The sequence below is a fragment of the Myodes glareolus genome, chromosome 2, assembly GCF_982192425.1.
Source record: "Myodes glareolus chromosome 2, mMyoGla1.1, whole genome shotgun sequence".
Lineage (NCBI taxonomy): Eukaryota > Metazoa > Chordata > Mammalia > Rodentia > Cricetidae > Myodes > Myodes glareolus.
The window spans coordinates 127,947,120-127,971,127 of NC_142027.1; positions in this window are offsets into that span (position 1 = coordinate 127,947,120).

Genomic DNA, 24,008 nt, shown 5'->3' on the forward strand with positions numbered 1-24,008 from the left:
TCACTTTCCTATGTTAGTGCCTTAACATACTTATAAGCATTTAGAAGAAACTCACTTGCGTTTCTCTGAAAGAAAAGCAGTCTGTTCCAACACTTCAATTCACTGTGCGAAGTGAAAGGAGTGTTGCTTCACTTTCTAAATGTAGTTTCAGAGAAAATCACTTTCCTATGAAAGTGCCTTAAGCCACTTATAAGTATTCACAAAAAACTTACATGCGTTTCTCTGAAAGTAAAATAGTCTGTTCCAACACTTCAATTCACTGTGAAAAGTTAATTTAGGGTTGCTTCACTTTCTTAATGCTGTAGTTTCAGAGAAAATCACTTTCCTATGACAGTGCGTAAAACTACTTTTTAGCATTACCAAGAAACTCACAAGCATTTCTGTGAAAGAGAAGCAGTCTGTTCCAACACTTCAATTCACTGTGTGAAGTTAATGGAGTGTTGCTTCACTTTCTAAATGCTGTAGTTCCAGATAAAATCACGTTCTTTTGAAATTGCCTTAAGCTATTTATGAGCATTCACAAGAAAGTCAAATGCGTTTCTCTTAAAGAGAAGTCTGTTGCCACACTTCAATTCACTGTGCGATGTTAATGGAGTTTTGCTTCACTTTCTAAATGCTGTAGTTTCAGAGAAAATCACTTTCCTTTGAAAGAGCCTTAAGCTAATTATAAGCATTCACAAGAAACTCATATGCGTTTCTCTGAAAGAAAAGTTGTTTGTTCCAACGCTTCAATTCACTGTGCGAAGTGAATGGAGTGTTGCTTCACTTTCTAAATGCCGTAGTTTCAGAGAAAATCATTTTCTTGGAAAGTGCCTTAAGCTACTCACAAGCATTCACATTAACGAACATGCCTTTCTCTGAAAGAGAAGCAGTCTGTTCCAATACTTCAATTCACTGTGTGAAGTGAATGGAGTGTTGCTTTACTTTCTCAATGCTGTAGTTTCAGAGAAAATCACATTCTTTTGAAAGTGCCTTAAGCTGTTCACAAGCATTCACAAGAAATTCACATGCGTTTCTCTGAAAGAGAAGCAGTCTGTTCCAACTCTTCAATTCACTGTGCGAAGTGAATGGAGTGTTCCTTCACTTTCTAAATGCTGTAGTTTCAGAGAAAATCACTTTCCTTTCAAAGTGCCTTAAGCTAGTTATAAGCATTCACAAGAAAGTCACGTGCGTTTCTCTGAAAGGAAACCAGTCTGTTCCAACACTTAGATTAACTGTGCGAAGTGAATGGAGTGTTGCTTCACTTTCTAAATGCTGTGGTTTCAGAGAAAATCACTTTCCTATGAAAGTGCCTAAAGCTACTTATAAGCATTCACAAGGAACTCACATGCATTTCTCTGAAAGAGAAGCAGTATGTTCCAACACTTCAATTCACTGTGCGAAGTGAATGGAGTGTTGCTTCACTTTCTAAATGCTGTAGTTTCAGAGAAAATCACTTTCCTTTGAAAGTGCCTTAAGCTACTTATGAGTATTCACAAGAAAATCAAATGCGTTTCTCTGAAAGAAAAGCAATCTGTTCCAATACTTCAGTTCACTGTGCGAAGTGAATGGAGTGTTGCGTCACTTTCTAAATGCTGTAGTTTCAGAGAAAATCACTTTCTTTTGAAAGTGCCTTGAGCTACTCTCAGGCATTCACAAGGAACGCACATGCCTTTATCTGAAAGGGAAGCAGTCTGTTACAACACTTCAATTCACTGTGCGAAGTGAATGGAGTGTTGCTTCACTTTCTAAATGCTGTAGTTTCAGAGAAAATCACTTTCCTATGAAAGTGCCTTAAGCCACTTATAAGCATTCACAAAAAACTTACATGCGTTTCTCTGAAAGAGAAATTTTCTGTTCCACCACTGCAATTCACTGTGCGAAGTGAATGGAGGGTTGCTTCAGTTTCTCAATGCTGTAGTTTTAGAGAAAATCACTTTCTTTTGAAGGTGCCTTAAGCTATTTATAAACATTCACAAGTAACTCACATGCGTTTCTCTGAAAGAGAAGGAGTCTGTTCCAACACTTCAATTCACTGTTCGAAGTGAATGGAATGTTGCTTCACTTTCTAAATGCTGTAATTTCAGAGAAAATCACTTTCTTTTGAAAGTTCCTTAAGCTACTTATGAGTATTCACAAGAAAATCAAATGCGTTTCTCTGAAAGAGAAGCAATCTGTTCCAATACTTCAGTTCACTCTGCGAAGTGAATGGAGTGTTGCGTCACTTTCTAAATGCTGTAGTTTCAGAGAAAATCACTTTCTTTTGAAAGTGCCTTAAGCTACTCTCAGGCATTCACAAGGAACGCACATGCCTTTATCTGAAAGGGAAGCAGTCTGTTACAACACTTCAATTCACTGTGCGAAGTGAATGGAGTGTTGCTTCACTTTCTAAATGCTGTAGTTTCAGAGAAAATCACTTTCCTATGAAAATGCCTTAAGCCACTTATAAGCATTCACAAAAAACTTACATGCGTTTCTCTGAAAGAGAAATTTTCTGTTCCACCACTTCAATTCACTGTGCGAAGTGAATGGAGGGTTGCTTCAGTTTCTCAATGCTGTAGCTTTAGAGAAAATCACTTTCTTTTGAATGTGCCTTAAGCTATTTATGAGCATTCACAAAAAACTCAAATGCATTTCTCTGAAAGAGAAGCAGTGTGTTCCACCACTTCAATTCACTGTGCGAAGTGAATGGAGTGTTGCTTCACTTTCTAAATGCTGTAGTTTCAGAGAAAATCACTTTCCTATGAAAGTACATTAGGCTATTTAGGAGCATTCACATGAAACTCAAATGCGTTTCTCTTAATGAGAAGAAGTCTGTTGCAACACTTCAATTCACTGTGCGATGTTAATGGAGTTTTGCTTCACTTTCTAAATGCTGTAGTTTCAGAGAAAATCACTTTCTTTTGAAAGTGCCTTGAGCTAATTATAAGCATTCTCAAGAAACTCTCATGCACTTCTCTGAAAGAGAAGCAGGATGTTCCAACACTTCAATTCACTATGTGAAGTGAATGGAGTGCTGCTTCACTTTCTAAATGCTGTACTTTCACAGAAAATCACTTTCCTATGTTAGTGCCTTAACATACTTATAAGCATTTAGAAGAAACTCACTTGCGTTTCTCTGAAAGAAAAACAGTCTGTTCCAACACTTCAATTCACTGTGCGAAGTGAAAGGAGTGTTGCTTCACTTTCTAAATGTAGTTTCAGAGAAAATCACTTTCCTATGAAAGTGCCTTAAGCCACTTATAAGTATTCACAAAAAACTTACATGCGTTTCTCTGAAAGTAAAATAGTCTGTTCCAACACTTCAATTCACTGTGAAAAGTTAATTTAGGGTTGCTTCACTTTCTTAATGCTGTAGTTTCAGAGAAAATCACTTTCCTATGACAGTGCGTAAAACTACTTTTTAGCATTACCAAGAAACTCACAAGCATTTCTGTGAAAGAGAAGCAGTCTGTTCCAACACTTCAATTCACTGTGTGAAGTTAATGGAGTGTTGCTTCACTTTCTAAATGCTGTAGTTCCAGATAAAATCACGTTCTTTTGAAATTGCCTTAAGCTATTTATGAGCATTCACAAGAAACTCAAATGTGTTTCTCTTAAAGAGAAGTCTGTTGCCACACTTCAATTCACTGTGCGAAGTGAATGGAGGGTTGCTTCACTTTCTAAATGCTGTAGTTTCAGAGAAAATTACTTTCCTTTGAAAGTTCCTTAAGCTACTTATGAGTATTCACAAGAAAATCAAATGCGTTTCTCTGAAAGAGAAGCAATCTGTTCCAATACTTCAGTTCACTCTGCGAAGTGAATGGAGTGTTGCGTCACTTTCTAAATGCTGTAGTTTCAGAGAAAATCACTTTCTTTTGAAAGTGCCTTAAGCTACTCTCAGGCATTCACAAGGAACGCACATGCCTTTATCTGAAAGGGAAGCAGTGTGTTCCAACACTTCAATTCACTGTGCGAAGTGAATGGAGTGTTGCTTCACTTTCTAAATGCTGTAGTTTCAGAGAAAATCACTTTCCTTTGAAAGAGCCTTAAGCTAATTATAAGCATTCACAAGAAACTCATATGCGTTTCTCTTAAAGAGAAGTCTGTTGCCACACTTCAATTCACTGTGCGATGTTAATGGAGTTTTGCTTCACTTTCTAAATGGTGTAGTTTCAGAGAAAATCACTTTCCTTTGAAAGAGCCTTAAGCTAATTATAAGCATTCACAAGAAACTCATATGCGTTTCTCTGAAAGAAAAGTTGTTTGTTCCAACGCTTCAATTCACTGTGCGAAGTGAATGGAGTGTTGCTTCACTTTCTAAATGCCGTAGTTTCAGAGAAAATCACTTTCTTGGAAAGTGCCTTAAGCTACTCACAAGCATTCACAAGGAACGAACATGCCTTTCTCTGAAAGAGAAGCAGTCTGTTCCAATACTTCAATTCACTGTGTGAAGTGAATGGAGTGTTGCTTTACTTTCTCAATGCTGTAGTTTCAGAGAAAATCACATTCTTTTGAAAGTGCCTTAAGCTGTTCACAAGCATTCACAAGAAATTCACATGCGTTTCTCTGAAAGAGAAGCAGTCTGTTCCAACTCTTCAATTCACTGTGCGAAGTGAATGGAGTGTTCCTTCACTTTCTAAATGCTGTAGTTTCAGAGAAAATCACTTTCCTTTCAAAGTGCCTTAAGCTAGTTATAAGCATTCACAAGAAAGTCACGTGCGTTTCTCTGAAAGGAAACCAGTCTGTTCCAACACAGATTAACTGTGCGAAGTGAATGGAGTGTTGCTTCACTTTCTAAATGCTGTCGTTTCAGAGAAAATCACTTTCCTATGAAAGTGCCTAAAGCTACTTATAAGCATTCACAAGGAACTCACATGCATTTCTCTGAAAGAGAAGCAGTATGTTCCAACACTTCAATTCACTGTGCGAAGTGAATGGAGTGTTGCTTCACTTTCTAAATGCTGTAGTTTCAGAGAAAATCACTTTCCTTTGAAAGTGCCTTAAGCTACTTATGAGTATTCACAAGAAAATCAAATGCGTTTCTCTGAAAGAGAAGCAATCTGTTCCAATACTTCAGTTCACTCTGCGAAGTGAATGGAGTGTTGCGTCACTTTCTAAATGCTGTAGTTTCAGAGAAAATCACTTTCTTTTGAAAGTGCCTTGAGCTACTCTCAGGCATTCACAAGGAACGCACATGCCTTTATCTGAAAGGGAAGCAGTCTGTTACAACACTTCAATTCACTGTGCGAAGTGAATGGAGTGTTGCTTCACTTTCTCAATGCTGTAGTTTCAGAGAAAATCACTTTCCTATGAAAGTGCCTTAAGCCACTTATAAGCATTCACAAAAAACCTACATGCGTTTCTCTGAAAGAGAAATTTTCTGTTCCACCACTTCAATTCACTGTGCGAAGTGAATGGAGGGTTGCTTCAGTTTCTCAATGCTGTAGTTTTAGAGAACATCACTTTCTTTTGAAGGTGCCTTAAGCTATTTATAAACATTCACAAGTAACTCACATGCGTTTCTCTGAAAGAGAAGGAGTCTGTTCCAACACTTCAATTCACTGTTCGAAGTGAATGGAATGTTGCTTCACTTTCTAAATGCTGTAATTTCAGAGAAAATCACTTTCTTTTGAAAGTTCCTTAAGCTACTTATGAGTATTCACAAGAAAATCAAATGCGTTTCTCTGAAAGAGAAGCAATCTGTTCCAATACTTCAGTTCACTCTGCGAAGTGAATGGAGTGTTGCGTCACTTTCTAAATGCTGTAGTTTCAGAGAAAATCACTTTCTTTTGAAAGTGCCTTAAGCTACTCTCAGGCATTCACAAGGAACGCACATGCCTTTATCTGAAAGGGAAGCAGTCTGTTACAACACTTCAATTCACTGTGCGAAGTGAATGGAGTGTTGCTTCACTTTCTAAATGCTGTAGTTTCAGAGAAAATCACTTTCCTATGAAAATGCCTTAAGCCACTTATAAGCATTCACAAAAAACTTACATGCGTTTCTCTGAAAGAGAAATTTTCTGTTCCACCACTTCAATTCACTGTGCGAAGTGAATGGAGGGTTGCTTCAGTTTCTCAATGCTGTAGCTTTAGAGAAAAGCACTTTCTTTTGAATGTGCCTTAAGCTATTTATGAGCATTCACAAAAAACTCAAATGCATTTCTCTGAAAGAGAAGCAGTGTGTTCCACCACTTCAATTCACTGTGCGAAGTGAATGGAGTGTTGCTTCACTTTCTAAATGCTGTAGTTTCAGAGAAAATCACTTTCCTATGAAAGTACATTAGGCTATTTAGGAGCATTCACATGAAACTCAAATGCGTTTCTCTTAATGAGAAGAAGTCTGTTGCAACACTTCAATTCACTGTGCGATGTTAATGGAGTTTTGCTTCACTTTCTAAATGCTGTAGTTTCAGAGAAAATCACTTTCTTTTGAAAGTGCCTTGAGCTAATTATAAGCATTCTCAAAAAACTCTCATGCACTTCTCTGAAAGAGAAGCAGGATGTTCCAACACTTCAATTCACTATGTGAAGTGAATGGAGTGCTGCTTCACTTTCTAAATGCTGTACTTTCACAGAAAATCACTTTCCTATGTTAGTGCCTTAACATACTTATAAGCATTTAGAAGAAACTCACTTGCGTTTCTCTGAAAGAAAAGCAGTCTGTTCCAACACTTCAATTCACTGTGCGAAGTGAAAGGAGTGTTGCTTCACTTTCTAAATGTAGTTTCAGAGAAAATCACTTTCCTATGAAAGTGCCTTAAGCCACTTATAAGTATTCACAAAAAACTTACATGCGTTTCTCTGAAAGTAAAATAGTCTGTTCCAACACTTCAATTCACTGTGAAAAGTTAATTTAGGGTTGCTTCACTTTCTTAATGCTGTAGTTTCAGAGAAAATCACTTTCCTATGACAGTGCGTAAAACTACTTATTAGCATTACCAAGAAACTCACAAGCATTTCTGTGAAAGAGAAGCAGTCTGTTCCAACACTTCAATTCACTGTGTGAAGTTAATGGAGTGTTGCTTCACTTTCTAAATGCTGTAGTTCCAGATAAAATCACGTTCTTTTGAAATTGCCTTAAGCTATTTATGAGCATTCACAAGAAACTCAAATGCGTTTCTCTTAAAGAGAAGTCTGTTGCCACACTTCAATTCACTGTGCGATGTTAATGGAGTTTTGCTTCACTTTCTAAATGCTGTAGTTTCAGAGAAAATCACTTTCCTTTGAAAGAGCCTTAAGCTAATTATAAGCATTCACAAGAAACTCATATGCGTTTCTCTGAAAGAAAAGTTGTTTGTTCCAACGCTTCAATTCACTGTGCGAAGTGAATGGAGTGTTGCTTCACTTTCTAAATGCCGTAGTTTCAGAGAAAATCACTTTCTTGGAAAGTGCCTTAAGCTACTCACAAGCATTCACAAGGAACGAACATGCCTTTCTCTGAAAGAGAAGCAGTCTGTTCCAATACTTCAATTCACTGTGTGAAGTGAATGGAGTGTTGCTTTACTTTCTCAATGCTGTAGTTTCAGAGAAAATCACATTCTTTTGAAAGTGCCTTAAGCTGTTCACAAGCATTCACAAGAAATTCACATGCGTTTCTCTGAAAGAGAAGCAGTGTGTTCCACCACTTCAATTCACTGTGCGAAGTGAATGGAGTGTTCCTTCACTTTCTAAATGCTGTAGTTTCAGAGAAAATCACTTTCCTTTCAAAGTGCCTTAAGCTAGTTATAAGCATTCACAAGAAAGTCACGTGCGTTTCTCTGAAAGGAAACCAGTCTGTTCCAACACTTAGATTAACTGTGCGAAGTGAATGGAGTGTTGCTTCACTTTCTAAATGCTGTGGTTTCAGAGAAAATCACTTTCCTATGAAAGTGCCTAAAGCTACTTATAAGCATTCACAAGGAACTCACATGCATTTCTCTGAAAGAGAAGCAGTATGTTCCAACACTTCAATTCACTGTGCGAAGTGAATGGAGTGTTGCTTCACTTTCTAAATGCTGTAGTTTCAGAGAAAATCACTTTCCTTTGAAAGTGCCTTAAGCTACTTATGAGTATTCACAAGAAAATCAAATGCGTTTCTCTGAAAGAGAAGCAATCTGTTCCAATACTTCAGTTCACTCTGCGAAGTGAATGGAGTGTTGCGTCACTTTCTAAATGCTGTAGTTTCAGAGAAAATCACTTTCTTTTGAAAGTGCCTTGAGCTACTCTCAGGCATTCACAAGGAACGCACATGCCTTTATCTGAAAGGGAAGCAGTCTGTTACAACACTTCAATTCACTGTGCGAAGTGAATGGAGTGTTGCTTCACTTTCTCAATGCTGTAGTTTCAGAGAAAATCACTTTCCTATGAAAGTGCCTTAAGCCACTTATAAGCATTCACAAAAAACCTACATGCGTTTCTCTGAAAGAGAAATTTTCTGTTCCACCACTTCAATTCACTGTGCGAAGTGAATGGAGGGTTGCTTCAGTTTCTCAAAGCTGTAGCTTTAGAGAAAATCACTTTCTTTTGAATGTGCCTTAAGCTATTTATGAGCATTCACAAAAAACTCAAATGCATTTCTCTGAAAGAGAAGCAGTGTGTTCCACCACTTCAATTCACTGTGCGAAGTGAATGGAGTGTTGCTTCACTTTCTAAATGCTGTAGTTTCAGAGAAAATCACTTTCCTATGAAAGTACATTAGGCTATTTAGGAGCATTCACATGAAACTCAAATGCGTTTCTCTTAATGAGAAGAAGTCTGTTGCAACACTTCAATTCACTGTGCGATGTTAATGGAGTTTTGCTTCACTTTCTAAATGCTGTAGTTTCAGAGAAAATCACTTTCTTTTGAAAGTGCCTTGAGCTAATTATAAGCATTCTCAAGAAACTCTCATGCACTTCTCTGAAAGAGAAGCAGATGTTCCAACACTTCAATTCACTATGTGAAGTGAATGGAGTGCTGCTTCACTTTCTAAATGCTGTACTTTCACAGAAAATCACTTTCCTATGTTAGTGCCTTAACATACTTATAAGCATTTAGAAGAAACTCACTTGCGTTTCTCTGAAAGAAAAGCAGTCTGTTCCAACACTTCAATTCACTGTGCGAAGTGGAAGGAGTGTTGCTTCACTTTCTAAATGTAGTTTCAGAGAAAATCACTTTCCTATGAAAGTGCCTTAAGCCACTTATAAGTATTCACAAAAAACTTACATGCGTTTCTCTGAAAGTAAAATAGTCTGTTCCAACACTTCAATTCACTGTGAAAAGTTAATTTAGGGTTGCTTCACTTTCTTAATGCTGTAGTTTCAGAGAAAATCACTTTCCTATGACAGTGCGTAAAACTACTTATTAGCATTACCAAGAAACTCACAAGCATTTCTGTGAAAGAGAAGCAGTCTGTTCCAACACTTCAATTCACTGTGTGAAGTTAATGGAGTGTTGCTTCACTTTCTAAATGCTGTAGTTCCAGATAAAATCACGTTCTTTTGAAATTGCCTTAAGCTATTTATGAGCATTCACAAGAAAGTCAAATGCGTTTCTCTTAAAGAGAAGTCTGTTGCCACACTTCAATTCACTGTGCGATGTTAATGGAGTTTTGCTTCACTTTCTAAATGCTGTAGTTTCAGAGAAAATCACTTTCCTTTGAAAGAGCCTTAAGCTAATTATAAGCATTCACAAGAAACTCATATGCGTTTCTCTGAAAGAAAAGTTGTTTGTTCCAACGCTTCAATTCACTGTGCGAAGTGAATGGAGTGTTGCTTCACTTTCTAAATGCCGTAGTTTCAGAGAAAATCACTTTCTTGGAAAGTGCCTTAAGCTACTCACAAGCATTCACAAGGAACGAACATGCCTTTCTCTGAAAGAGAAGCAGTCTGTTCCAATACTTCAATTCACTGTGTGAAGTGAATGGAGTGTTGCTTTACTTTCTCAATGCTGTAGTTTCAGAGAAAATCACATTCTTTTGAAAGTGCCTTAAGCTGTTCACAAGCATTCACAAGAAATTCACATGCGTTTCTCTGAAAGAGAAGCAGTCTGTTCCAACTCTTCAATTCACTGTGCGAAGTGAATGGAGTGTTCCTTCACTTTCTAAATGCTGTAGTTTCAGAGAAAATCACTTTCCTTTCAAAGTGCCTTAAGCTAGTTATAAGCATTCACAAGAAAGTCACGTGCGTTTCTCTGAAAGGAAACCAGTCTGTTCCAACACTTAGATTAACTGTGCGAAGTGAATGGAGTGTTGCTTCACTTTCTAAATGCTGTCGTTTCAGAGAAAATCACTTTCCTATGAAAGTGCCTAAAGCTACTTATAAGCATTCACAAGGAACTCACATGCATTTCTCTGAAAGAGAAGCAGTATGTTCCAACACTTCAATTCACTGTGCGAAGTGAATGGAGTGTTGCTTCACTTTCTAAATGCTGTAGTTTCAGAGAAAATCACTTTCCTTTGAAAGTGCCTTAAGCTACTTATGAGTATTCACAAGAAAATCAAATGCGTTTCTCTGAAAGAGAAGCAATCTGTTCCAATACTTCAGTTCACTGTGTGAAGTGAATGGAGTGTTGCGTCACTTTCTAAATGCTGTAGTTTCAGAGAAAATCACTTTCTTTTGAAAGTGCCTTGAGCTACTCTCAGGCATTCACAAGGAACGCACATGCCTTTATCTGAAAGGGAAGCAGTCTGTTACAACACTTCAATTCACTGTGCGAAGTGAATGGAGTGTTGCTTCACTTTCTAAATGCTGTAGTTTCAGAGAAAATCACTTTCCTATGAAAGTGCCTTAAGCCACTTATAAGCATTCACAAAAAACTTACATGCGTTTCTCTGAAAGAGAAATTTTCTGTTCCACCACTTCAATTCACTGTGCGAAGTGAATGGATGGTTGCTTCAGTTTCTCAATGCTGTAGTTTTAGAGAAAATCACTTTCTTTTGAAGGTGCCTTAAGCTACTTACAAGCATTAACAATAAACTCACATGCATTTCTCTGAAAGTGAAGCAGTGTGTTCCAACACTTCAATTCACTGTGCGAAGTGAATGGAGTGTTGCTTCACTTTCTAAATGCTGTAGTTTCAGAGAAAATTACTTTCCTTTGAAAGTGCCTTAAGCTACTTATGAGTATTCACAAGAAAATCAAATGCGTTTCTCTGAAAGAGAAGCAATCTGTTCCAATACTTCAGTTCACTCTGCGAAGTGAATGGAGTGTTGCGTCACTTTCTAAATGCTGTAGTTTCAGAGAAAATCACTTTCTTTTGAAAGTGCCTTAAGCTACTCTCAGGCATTCACAAGGAACGCACATGCCTTTATCTGAAAGGGAAGCAGTCTGTTACAACACTTCAATTCACTGTGCGAAGTGAATGGAGTGTTGCTTCACTTTCTAAATGTTGTAGTTTCAGAGAAAATCACTTTCCTATGAAAATGCCTTAAGCCACTTATAAGCATTCACAAAAAACTTACATGCGTTTCTCTGAAAGAGAAATTTTCTGTTCCACCACTTCAATTCACTGTGCGAAGTGAATGGAGGGTTGCTTCAGTTTCTCAATGCTGTAGCTTTAGAGAAAATCACTTTCTTTTGAATGTGCCTTAAGCTATTTATGAGCATTCACAAAAAACTCAAATGCATTTCTCTGAAAGAGAAGCAGTGTGTTCCACCACTTCAATTCACTGTGCGAAGTGAATGGAGTGTTGCTTCACTTTCTAAATGCTGTAGTTTCAGAGAAAATCACTTTCCTATGAAAGTACATTAGGCTATTTAGTAGCATTCACATGAAACTCACATGCGTTTCTCTTAATGAGAAGTCTGTTGCAACACTTCAATTCACTGTGCGATGTTAATGGAGTTTTGCTTCACTTTCTAAATGCTGTAGTTTCAGAGAAAATCACTTTCTTTTGAAAGTGCCTTGAGCTAATTATAAGCATTCTCAAGAAACTCTCATGCACTTCTCTGAAAGAGAAGCAGGATGTTCCAACACTTCAATTCACTATGTGAAGTGAATGGAGTGCTGCTTCACTTTCTAAATGCTGTACTTTCACAGAAAATCACTTTCCTATGTTAGTGCCTTAACATACTTATAAGCATTTAGAAGAAACTCACTTGCGTTTCTCTGAAAGAAAAGCAGTCTGTTCCAACACTTCAATTCACTGTGCGAAGTGAAAGGAGTGTTGCTTCACTTTCTAAATGTAGTTTCAGAGAAAATCACTTTCCTATGAAAGTGCCTTAAGCCACTTATAAGTATTCACAAAAAACTTACATGCGTTTCTCTGAAAGTAAAATAGTCTGTTCCAACACTTCAATTCACTGTGAAAAGTTAATTTAGGGTTGCTTCACTTTCTTAATGCTGTAGTTTCAGAGAAAATCACTTTCCTATGACAGTGCGTAAAACTACTTATTAGCATTACCAAGAAACTCACAAGCATTTCTCTGAAAGAGAAGCAGTCTGTTCCAACACTTCAATTCACTGTGTGAAGTTAATGGAGTGTTGCTTCACTTTCTAAATGCTGTAGTTCCAGATAAAATCACGTTCTTTTGAAATTGCCTTAAGCTATTTATGAGCATTCACAAGAAAGTCAAATGCGTTTCTCTTAAAGAGAAGTCTGTTGCCACACTTCAATTCACTGTGCGATGTTAATGGAGTTTTGCTTCACTTTCTAAATGGTGTAGTTTCAGAGAAAATCACTTTCCTTTGAAAGAGCCTTAAGCTAATTATAAGCATTCACAAGAAACTCATATGCGTTTCTCTGAAAGAAAAGTTGTTTGTTCCAACGCTTCAATTCACTGTGCGAAGTGAATGGAGTGTTGCTTCACTTTCTAAATGCCGTAGTTTCAGAGAAAATCACTTTCTTGGAAAGTGCCTTAAGCTACTCACAAGCATTCACAAGGAACGAACATGCCTTTCTCTGAAAGAGAAGCAGTCTGTTCCAATACTTCAATTCACTGTGTGAAGTGAATGGAGTGTTGCTTTACTTTCTCAATGCTGTAGTTTCAGAGAAAATCACATTCTTTTGAAAGTGCCTTAAGCTGTTCACAAGCATTCACAAGAAATTCACATGCGTTTCTCTGAAAGAGAAGCAGTCTGTTCCAACTCTTCAATTCACTGTGCGAAGTGAATGGAGTGTTCCTTCACTTTCTAAATGCTGTAGTTTCAGAGAAAATCACTTTCCTTTCAAAGAGCCTTAAGCTAGTTATAAGCATTCACAAGAAAGTCACGTGCGTTTCTCTGAAAGGAAACCAGTCTGTTCCAACACTTAGATTAACTGTGCGAAGTGAATGGAGTGTTGCTTCACTTTCTAAATGCTGTCGTTTCAGAGAAAATCACTTTTCTATGAAAGTGCCTAGAGCTACTTATAAGCATTCACAAGGAACTCACATGCATTTCTCTGAAAGAGAAGCAGTATGTTCCAACACTTCAATTCACTGTGCGAAGTGAATGGAGTGTTGCTTCACTTTCTAAATGCTGTAGTTTCAGAGAAAATCACTTTCCTTTGAAAGTGCCTTAAGCTACTTATGAGTATTCACAAGAAAATCAAATGCGTTTCTCTGAAAGAGAAGCAATCTGTTCCAATACTTCAGTTCACTGTGCGAAGTGAATGGAGTGTTGCGTCACTTTCTAAATGCTGTAGTTTCAGAGAAAATCACTTTCTTTTGAAAGTGCCTTGAGCTACTCTCAGGCATTCACAAGGAACGCACATGCCTTTATCTGAGAGGGAAGAAGTCTGTTACAACACTTCAATTCACTGTGCGAAGTGAATGGAGTGTTGCTTCACTTTCTAAATGCTGTAGTTTCAGAGAAAATCACTTTCCTATGAAAGTGCCTTAAGCCACTTATAAGCATTCACAAAAAACTTACATGCGTTTCTCTGAAAGAGAAATTTTCTGTTCCACCACTTCAATTCACTGTGCGAAGTGAATGGAGGGTTGCTTCAGTTTCTCAATGCTGTAGTTTTAGAGAAAATCACTTTCTTTTGAAGGTGCCTTAAACTACTTACAAGCATTAACAATAAACTCACATGCATTTCTCTGAAAGTGAAACAGTGTGTTCCAACACTTCAATTCACTGTGCGAAGTGAATGGAGTGTTGCTTCACTTTCTAAATGCTGTAGTTTCAGAGAAAATTACTTTCCTTTGAAAGTGCCTTAAGCTACTTATGAGTATTCACAAGAAAATCAAATGCGTTTCTTTGAAAGAGAAGCAATCTGTTCCAATACTTCAGTTCACTGTGCGAAGTGAATGGAGTGTTGCGTCACTTTCTAAATGCTGTAGTTTCAGAGAAAATCACTTTCTTTTGAAAGTGCCTTAAGCTACTCTCAGGCATTCACAAGGAACGCACATGCCTTTATCTGAAAGGGAAGCAGTCTGTTACAACACTTCAATTCACTGTGCGAAGTGAATGGAGTGTTGCTTCACTTTCTAAATGCTGTAGTTTCAGAGAAAATCACTTTCCTATGAAAATGCCTTAAGCCACTTATAAGCATTCACAAAAAACTTACATGCGTTTCTCTGAAAGAGAAATTTTCTGTTCCACCACTTCAATTCACTGTGCGAAGTGAATGGAGGGTTGCTTCAGTTTCTCAAAGCTGTAGCTTTAGAGAAAATCACTTTCTTTTGAATGTGCCTTAAGCTATTTATGAGCATTCACAAAAAACTCAAATGCATTTCTCTGAAAGAGAAGCAGTGTGTTCCACCACTTCAATTCACTGTGCGAAGTGAATGGAGTGTTGCTTCACTTTCTAAATGCTGTAGTTTCAGAGAAAATCACTTTCCTATGAAAGTACATTAGGCTATTTAGGAGCATTCACATGAAACTCAAATGCGTTTCTCTTAATGAGAAGAAGTCTGTTGCAACACTTCAATTCACTGTGCGGTGTTAATAGAGTTTTGCTTCACTTTCTAAATGCTGTAGTTTCAGAGAAAATCACTTTCTTTTGAAAGTGCCTTGAGCTAATTATAAGCATTCTCAAGAAACTCTCATGCACTTCTCTGAAAGAGAAGCAGATGTTCCAACACTTCAATTCACTATGTGAAGTGAATGGAGTGCTGCTTCACTTTCTAAATGCTGTACTTTCACAGAAAATCACTTTCCTATGTTAGTGCCTTAACATACTTATAAGCATTTAGAAGAAACTCACTTGCGTTTCTCTGAAAGAAAAGCAGTCTGTTCCAACACTTCAATTCACTGTGCGAAGTGAAAGGAGTGTTGCTTCACTTTCTAAATGTAGTTTCAGAGAAAATCACTTTCCTATGAAAGTGCCTTAAGCCACTTATAAGTATTCACAAAAAACTTACATGCGTTTCTCTGAAAGTAAAATAGTCTGTTCCAACACTTCAATTCACTGTGAAAAGTTAATTTAGGGTTGCTTCACTTTCTTAATGCTGTAGTTTCAGAGAAAATCACTTTCCTATGACAGTGCGTAAAACTACTTATTAGCATTACCAAGAAACTCACAAGCATTTCTGTGAAAGAGAAGCAGTCTGTTCCAACACTTCAATTCACTGTGTGAAGTTAATGGAGTGTTGCTTCACTTTCTAAATGCTGTAGTTCCAGATAAAATCACGTTCTTTTGAAATTGCCTTAAGCTATTTATGAGCATTCACAAGAAATTCAAATGCGTTTCTCTTAAAGAGAAGTCTGTTGCCACACTTCAATTCACTGTGCGATGTTAATGGAGTTTTGCTTCACTTTCTAAATGCTGTAGTTTCAGAGAAAATCACTTTCCTTTGAAAGAGCCTTAAGCTAATTATAAGCATTCACAAGAAACTCATATGCGTTTCTCTGAAAGAAAAGTTGTTTGTTCCAACGCTTCAATTCACTGTGCGAAGTGAATGGAGTGTTGCTTCACTTTCTAAATGCCGTAGTTTCAGAGAAAATCACTTTCTTGGAAAGTGCCTTAAGCTACTCACAAGCATTCACAAGGAACGAACATGCCTTTCTCTGAAAGAGAAGCAGTCTGTTCCAATACTTCAATTCACTGTGTGAAGTGAATGGAGTGTTGCTTTACTTTCTCAATGCTGTAGTTTCAGAGAAAATCACATTCTTTTGAAAGTGCCTTAAGCTGTTCACAAGCATTCACAAGAAATTCACATGCGTTTCTCTGAAAGAGAAGCAGTCTGTTCCAACTCTTCAATTCACTGTGCGAAGTGAATGGAGTGTTCCTTCACTTTCTAAATGCTGTAGTTTCAGAGAAAATCACTTTCCTTTCAAAGTGCCTTAAGCTAGTTATAAGCATTCACAAGAAAGTCACGTGCGTTTCTCTGAAAGGAAACCAGTCTGTTCCAACACTTAGATTAACTGTGCGAAGTGAATGGAGTGTTGCTTCACTTTCTAAATGCTGTCGTTTCAGAGAAAATCACTTTCCTATGAAAGTGCCTAAAGCTACTTATAAGCATTCACAAGGAACTCACATGCATTTCTCTGAAAGAGAAGCAGTATGTTCCAACACTTCAATTCACTGTGCGAAGTGAATGGAGTGTTGCTTCACTTTCTAAATGCTGTAGTTTCAGAGAAAATCACTTTCCTTTGAAAGTACCTTAAGCTACTTATGAGCATTAACAAGAAATTCAAATGCGTTTCTCTGAAAGAGAAGCAGTCTGTTGCAACACTTCAATTCACTGTGCGATGTTAATGGAGTTTTGCTTCACGTTTGAAATGCTGTAGTTTCAGAGAAAATCACTTTCCTTTCAAAGTGCCTTAAGCTAATTATAAGCATTCACAGGAAACTCACGTGCGCTTCTCTGAAAGAAAATCAGTCTGTTCCAACACTTCAATTCACTGTGTGAAGTGAATGGAGTGTTGCTTCACTTTTTAAATGCTCTAGTTTCAGAGAAAATCACTTTCCTATGAAAGCGCCTAAAGCTACTTATTAGCATTCACAAGAAACTCACATGCATTTCTCTGAAAGATAAGCAGTCTGTTCAAACAGTTCAATTCACTGTGCGAAGTAAATGGAGGGTGGCTTCACTTTCTAAATGCTGTAGCTTCAGAGAAAATCACTTTCCTTTGGAAGTGCCTTATACTTCTCACAAGCATTAACAAGAAACTCAAATGCATTTCACTGAAAGAGAAGCAGTCTGTTCCAACTCTGCAATTCACTGTGCGAAGTGAATGGAGTGTTGCTTCACTTTCTAAATGCTTTAGTTTCAGAGCAAATCATTTCCCTTTGAATGTGCCTTCAGCTACTTATAAAAATAACAAGGACTAATATGCGTTTCTCTGTAAGAGAAGCTGTTTGTTCCAACACTTCACTTCACTGTTCAATGTGAATGGAGTGTTGCTTCACTTTCTAAATGCTGTAGTTTCAGAGAAAATCACTTTCTTTTGTAAGTGCCTTAAGCTACTCACAAGCATTCACAAGAAATTCACATGCGTTTCAATGAAAGAGAAGCAGTCTGTTCCAACACTAAAATTCACTGTGCGAAGTGAATGGAGGGTTGCTTCACTTTCTAAATGCTGTAGTTTCAGAGAAAATGACTTTCTTTTGAAAGGGCCTAAAGCTACTCTCAAGCATTCACAAGCATCTCACTTGCATTTCTCTGAAAGAGAAGCAGTCTGTTGCAACACTTCAATTCACTGTGCGATGTTAATGGAGTTTTGCTTCATGTTCGAAATGCTGTAATTTCTGAGAAAATCACTTTCTTTTGAAAGTTCCTTAAGCTACTTACAAGCATTACCAATAAACTCACATGTATTTCTCTGAAAGTGAAGCAGTGTGTTCCAACACTTCAATTCACTGTGCGAAGTGAATGGAGTGTTGCTTCACTTTCTAAATGCTGTAGTTTCAGAGAAAATTACTTTCCTTTGAAAGTGCCTTAAGCTACTTATGAGTATTCACAAGAAAATCAAATGCGTTTCTCTGAAAGAGAAGCAATCTGTTCCAATACTTCAGTTCACTGTGCGAAGTGAATGGAGTGTTGCGTCACTTTCTAAATGCTGTAGTTTCAGAGAAAATCACTTTCTTTTGAAAGTGCCTTGAGCTACTCTCAGGCATTCACAAGGAACGCACATGCCTTTATCTGAAAGGGAAGCAGTCTGTTACAACACTTCAATTCACTGTGCGAAGTGAATGGAGTGTTGCTTCACTTTCTAAATGCTGTAGTTTCAGAGAAAATCACTTTCCTATGAAAGTGCCTTAAGCCACTTATAAGCATTCACAAAAAACTTACATGCGTTTCTCTGAAAGTAAAATAGTCTGTTCCAACACTTCAATTCACTGTGCGAAGTGAATGGAGGGTTGCTTCAGTTTCTCAATGCTGTAGTTTTAGAGAAAATCACTTTCTTTTGAAGGTGCCTTAAACTACTTACAAGCATTAACAATAAACTCACATGCATTTCTCTGAAAGTGAAACAGTGTGTTCCAACACTTCAATTCACTGTGCGAAGTGAATGGAGTGTTGCTTCACTTTCTAAATGCTGTAGTTTCAGAGAAAATTACTTTCCTTTGAAAGTGCCTTAAGCTAGTTATGAGTATTCACAAGAAAATCAAATGCGTTTCTCTTAAAGAGAAGTCTGTTGCCACACTTCAATTCACTGTGCGATGTTAATGGAGTTTTGCTTCACTTTCTAAATGGTGTAGTTTCAGAGAAAATCACTTTCCTTTGAAAGAGCCTTAAGCTAATTATAAGCATTCACAAGAAACTCATATGCGTTTCTCTGAAAGAAAAGTTGTTTGTTCCAACGCTTCAATTCACTGTGCAAAGTGAATGGAGTGTTGCTTCACTTTCTAAATGCCGTAGTTTCAGAGAAAATCACTTTCTTGGAAAGTGCCTTAAGCTACTCACAAGCATTCACAAGGAACGAACATGCCTTTCTCTGAAAGAGAAGCAGTCTGTTCCAATACTTCAATTCACTGTGTGAAGTGAATGGAGTGTTGCTTTACTTTCTCAATGCTGTAGTTTCAGAGAAAATCACATTCTTTTGAAAGTGCCTTAAGCTGTTCACAAGCATTCACAAGAAATTCACATGCGTTTCTCTGAAAGAGAAGCAGTCTGTTCCAACTCTTCAATTCACTGTGCGAAGTGAATGGAGTGTTCCTTCACTTTCTAAATGCTGTAGTTTCAGAGAAAATCACTTTCCTTTCAAAGTGCCTTAAGCTAGTTATAAACATTCACAAGAAAGTCACGTGCATTTCTCTGAAAGGAAACCAGTCTGTTCCAACACTTAGATTAACTGTGCGAAGTGAATGGAGTGTTGCTTCACTTTCTAAATGCTGTCGTTTCAGAGAAAATCACTTTCCTATGAAAGTGCCTAAAGCTACTTATAAGCATTCACAAGGAACTCACATGCATTTCTCTGAAAGAGAAGCAGTATGTTCCAACACTTCAATTCACTGTGCGAAGTGAATGGAGTGTTGCTTCACTTTCTAAATGCTGTAGTTTCAGAGAAAATCACTTTCCTTTGAAAGTGCCTTAAGCTACTTATGAGTATTCACAAGAAAATCAAATGCGTTTCTCTGAAAGAGAAGCAATCTGTTCCAATACTTCAGTTCACTGTGCGAAGTGAATGGAGTGTTGCGTCACTTTCTAAATGCTGTAGTTTCAGAGAAAATCACTTTCTTTTGAAAGTGCCTTGAGCTACTCTCAGGCATTCACAAGGAACGCACATGCCTTTATCTGAAAGGGAAGCAGTCTGTTACAACACTTCAATTCACTGTGCGAAGTGAATGGAGTGTTGCTTCACTTTCTAAATGCTGTAGTTTCAGAGAAAATCACTTTCCTATGAAAGTGCCTTAAGCCACTTATAAGCATTCACAAAAAACTTACATGCGTTTCTCTGAAAGAGAAATTTTCTGTTCCACCACTTCAATTCACTGTGCGAAGTGAATGGAGGGTTGCTTCAGTTTCTCAAAGCTGTAGCTTTAGAGAAAATCACTTTCTTTTGAATGTGCCTTAAGCTATTTATGAGCATTCACAAAAAACTCAAATGCATTTCTCTGAAAGAGAAGCAGTGTGTTCCACCACTTCAATTCACTGTGCGAAGTGAATGGAGTGTTGCTTCACTTTCTAAATGCTGTAGTTTCAGAGAAAATCACTTTCCTATGAAAGTACATTAGGCTATTTAGGAACTTTCACATGAAACTCAAATGCGTTTCTCTTAATGAGAAGAAGTCTGTTGCAACACTTCAATTCACTGTGCGATGTTAATGGAGTTTTGCTTCACTTTCTAAATGCTGTAGTTTCAGAGAAAATCACTTTCTTTTGAAAGTGCCTTGAGCTAATTATAAGCATTCTCAAGAAACTCTCATGCACTTCTCTGAAAGAGAAGCAGGATGTTCCAACACTTCAATTCACTATGTGAAGTGAATGGAGTGCTGCTTCACTTTCTAAATGCTGTACTTTCACAGAAAATCACTTTCCTATGTTAGTGCCTTAACATACTTATAAGCATTTAGAAGAAACTCACTTGCGTTTCTCTGAAAGAAAAGCAGTCTGTTCCAACACTTCAATTCACTGTGCGAAGTGAAAGGAGTGTTGCTTCACTTTCTAAATGTAGTTTCAGAGAAAATCACTTTCCTATGAAAGTGCCTTAAGCCACTTATAAGTATTCACAAAAAACTTACATGCGTTTCTCTGAAAGTAAAATAGTCTGTTCCAACACTTCAATTCACTGTGAAAAGTTAATTTAGGGTTGCTTCACTTTCTTAATGCTGTAGTTTCAGAGAAAATCACTTTCCTATGACAGTGCGTAAAACTACTTATTAGCATTACCAAGAAACTCACAAGCATTTCTGTGAAAGAGAAGCAGTCTGTTCCAACACTTCAATTCACTGTGTGAAGTTAATGGAGTGTTGCTTCACTTTCTAAATGCTGTAGTTCCAGATAAAATCACGTTCTTTTGAAATTGCCTTAAGCTATTTATGAGCATTCACAAGAAATTCAAATGCGTTTCTCTTAAAGAGAAGTCTGTTGCCACACTTCAATTCACTGTGCGATGTTAATGGAGTTTTGCTTCACTTTCTAAATGCTGTAGTTTCAGAGAAAATCACTTTCCTTTGAAAGAGCCTTAAGCTAATTATAAGCATTCACAAGAAACTCATATGCGTTTCTCTGAAAGAAAAGTTGTTTGTTCCAACGCTTCAATTCACTGTGCGAAGTGAATGGAGTGTTGCTTCACTTTCTAAATGCCGTAGTTTCAGAGAAAATCACTTTCTTGGAAAGTGCCTTAAGCTACTCACAAGCATTCACAAGGAACGAACATGCCTTTCTCTGAAAGAGAAGCAGTCTGTTCCAATACTTCAATTCACTGTGTGAAGTGAATGGAGTGTTGCTTTACTTTCTCAATGCTGTAGTTTCAGAGAAAATCACATTCTTTTGAAAGTGCCTTAAGCTGTTCACAAGCATTCACAAGAAATTCACATGCGTTTCTCTGAAAGAGAAGCAGTCTGTTCCAACTCTTCAATTCACTGTGCGAAGTGAATGGAGTGTTCCTTCACTTTCTAAATGCTGTAGTTTCAGAGAAAATCACTTTCCTTTCAAAGTGCCTTAAGCTAGTTATAAGCATTCACAAGAAAGTCACGTGCGTTTCTCTGAAAGGAAACCAGTCTGTTCCAACACTTAGATTAACTGTGCGAAGTGAATGGAGTGTTGCTTCTCTTTCTAAATGCTGTCGTTTCAGAGAAAATCACTTTCCTATGAAAGTGCCTAAAGCTACTTATAAGCATTCACAAGGAACTCACATGCATTTCTCTGAAAGAGAAGCAGTATGTTCCAACACTTCAATTCACTGTGCGAAGTGAATGGAGTGTTGCTTCACTTTCTAAATGCTGTAGTTTCAGAGAAAATCACTTTCCTTTGAAAGTACCTTAAGCTACTTATGAGCATTAACAAGAAATTCAAATGCGTTTCTCTGAAAGAGAAGCAGTCTGTTGCAACACTTCAATTCACTGTGCGATGTTAATGGAGTTTTGCTTCACGTTTGAAATGCTGTAGTTTCAGAGAAAATCACTTTCCTTTCAAAGTGCCTTAAGCTAATTATAAGCATTCACAGGAAACTCACGTGCGCTTCTCTGAAAGAAAATCAGTCTGTTCCAACACTTCAATTCACTGTGTGAAGTGAATGGAGTGTTGCTTCACTTTTTAAATGCTCTAGTTTCAGAGAAAATCACTTTCCTATGAAAGCGCCTAAAGCTACTTATTAGCATTCACAAGAAACTCACATGCATTTCTCTGAAAGATAAGCAGTCTGTTCAAACAGTTCAATTCACTGTGCGAAGTAAATGGAGGGTGGCTTCACTTTCTAAATGCTGTAGCTTCAGAGAAAATCACTTTCCTTTGGAAGTGCCTTATACTTCTCACAAGCATTAACAAGAAACTCAAATGCATTTCTCTGAAAGAGAAGCAGTCTGTTCCAACTCTGCAATTCACTGTGCGAAGTGAATGGAGTGTTGCTTCACTTTCTAAATGCTTTAGTTTCAGAGCAAATCATTTCCCTTTGAATGTGCCTTCAGCTACTTATAAAAATAACAAGGACTCATATGCGTTTCTCTGTAAGAGAAGCTGTTTGTTCCAACACTTCACTTCACTGTTCAATGTGAATGGAGTGTTGCTTCACTTTCTAAATGCTGTAGTTTCAGAGAAAATCACTTTCTTTTGTAAGTGCCTTAAGCTACTCACAAGCATTCACAAGAAATTCACATGCGTTTCAATGAAAGAGAAGCAGTCTGTTCCAACACTAAAATTCACTGTGCGAAGTGAATGGAGGGTTGCTTCACTTTCTAAATGCTGTAGTTTCAGAGAAAATGACTTTCTTTTGAAAGGGCCTAAAGCTACTCTCAAGCATTCACAAGCATCTCACTTGCATTTCTCTGAAAGAGAAGCAGTCTGTTGCAACACTTCAATTCACTGTGCGATGTTAATGGAGTTTTGCTTCATGTTCGAAATGCTGTAGTTTCAGAGAAAATCACTTTCCTATGAAAGTGCCTTAAGTCACTTATAAGCATTCACCAAAAACTTACATGCGTTTCTCTGAAAGAGAAGTAGTCTTTCCAACACTTCAATTCACTGTGCGAATTGAATGAAGAGTTGCTACACTTTCAAAATGCTGTAGATTCAATAAAATCATTTTCCTTAGAAAGTGCCTTAAGCTACTTAGAAGCATTCACAAGAAACTCATATGCGTTCCTCTGAAAGACAAGCAGTCTGTTCGAACGCTTCAATTCACTGTGCAATGTTAACGGAATGTTGCTTCACTTTCTAAATGCTGTAGTTTTAGAGAAAATCACTTTCTTTTGAAAGTGCCTTAAGCTACTTATGAGCATCCACAAAAAAACTCAAATGCGTTTCTCTGAAAGAGAAGCAGTCTGTTCCAACACTTCAATTCACTGTGCGAAGTGAATGGAGCGTTGCTTCACTTTCTAAATGCTGTAGTTTAAGAGAAAATCACTTTGTTTTGAAAGTGCCTTGAGCTACTCACAAGCATCCACAAGCATCTCACTTGCATTTCTCTGAAAGAGAAGCAGTGTGTTCCAACACTTCAATTCACTGTGCGAAGTGAATGGAGTGTTGCTTCACTTTCTAAATGCTGTAGTTTCAGAGAAAATCACTTTCCTATGAAAGTGCCTTAAGCCACTTATAAGCATTCACAAAAAACTTACATGCGTTTCTCTGAAAGAGAAATTTTCTGTTCCACCACTTCAATTCACTGTGCGAAGTGAATGGAGGGTTGCTTCAGTTTCTCAATGCTGTAGTTTTAGAGAAAATCACTTTCTTTTGAAGGTGCCTTAAGCTATTTATAAACATTCACAAGTAACTCACATGCGTTTCTCTGAAAGAGAAGGAGTCTGTTCCAACACTTCAATTCACTGTTCGAAGTGAATGGAATGTTGCTTCACTTTCTAAATGCTGTAATTTCTGAGAAAATTACTTTCTTTTGAAAGTTCCTTAAGCTACTTACAAGCATTAACAATAAACTCACATGCATTTCTCTGAAAGTGAAGCAGTGTGTTCCAACACTTCAATTCACTGTGCGAAGTGAATGGAGTGTTGCTTCACTTTCTAAATGCTGTAGTTTCAGAGAAAATTACTTTCCTTTGAAAGTGCCTTAAGCTACTTATGAGTATTCACAAGAAAATCAAATGCGTTTCTCTGAAAGAGAAG